The sequence below is a fragment of the Condylura cristata genome, unplaced genomic scaffold (genome assembly GCF_000260355.1).
Source record: "Condylura cristata isolate star-nosed mole 26May11 unplaced genomic scaffold, ConCri1.0 scaffold00042, whole genome shotgun sequence".
Classification (NCBI taxonomy): Eukaryota; Metazoa; Chordata; class Mammalia; order Eulipotyphla; family Talpidae; genus Condylura; species Condylura cristata.
Window position 1 is genome coordinate 3,359,874 of NW_004567143.1, and position 995 is coordinate 3,360,868.

At 58.3% G+C, this 995-nt stretch overlaps 1 protein-coding gene across 1 annotated transcript in view; it reads left to right on the plus strand.

Annotated features, from left to right (window-relative positions):
* Positions 1-995, plus strand: part of CNTNAP2 (contactin associated protein-like 2) — a 1,046,635-nt gene that overhangs the window by 1,009,768 nt on the left and 35,872 nt on the right. The window lies entirely within an intron of this gene.

The following is a 995-nucleotide window of genomic DNA, read 5'->3' on the forward strand; positions in this document are numbered from 1 at the left end:
GGCTTTAGCTTCTAAATGCTTTGCTTTGACCCGCTGCGCCACCAGGGAGGGCCCCCAGACTTCTTAATTGTCTGTGGGTTTACTATTTTCTCTCCTTTCCTTGCAGTTTCTTTTCTTTTGACAAGTTTAGGGTCAAGGAAAGGAAATCCCAAACAAAAGCGAATAGTGAGCAAGCTGCTGGGCACAGACTCCTCTTCCTCCCTGTGCTGCCCACTGTCCCCTGCCCATCACTCTTGCTGATCCCCCATTTGTCTGTCTTTGTGTAAATGAAGGCCGGTGCCCCCTGGTCTCCAGCCCAGCACTCACTTTTACTCCCTCCCCTTCGCGGACACTCGCCACCTCCCCTTTTCTTTGTTGAACATTGTATAAATAGTCCTTAACTTGCCAAAGAGCAGGACGGTGGGCGCGTTCGGACAGGAGTCTGCTGCCTCCTCATCTGTCGACAAATACAACCACTTTCCTTTTCCTCTAACTCTGTTTCCTTTTATTGGCTGAGGGAAACTGAGACCGGCGTTCGGTAACAGCTGGAGCGCTTTGGAGTGAAGACAGCAGCCCGAGCCACGAAAGAATGTGCTTCTGCAGACGAGAGTTGAGAGACGGCCGCCCCTGACAGAAAGGACACCAGGATGAGGTGGTCACGGCGACCCCACAGAGCGGGGGCTCCCAGCCGTGTGTGTGACCACTGCAGTGGGCTTTCAGCCGATGCAGGCGGGGGCACGCCTTGTGGACGGTGAACCTGTGTGCAGGGCCTGAGGCGGTCTGGTTCCCACACAGGACCTTACTTTGCTGAACACGAAATCAGCACCCTGGGGAGCCGGCCCGGAGTCCCCCCAGTGCCTCAGCCCAGCGTGGCAGTCCTCTTAGCCTCGGGGGCCGCCAGAGCTGCCAGGGGCGGTGCTCACAGCCAGGGTGCTGGCTCCCCCCTGGAGCAGCATCCACAGGGGGAGGGTGCCCGGCCGGGGTCTCCCCCCAGCTGTACCGCAGGCAGGTCGTGG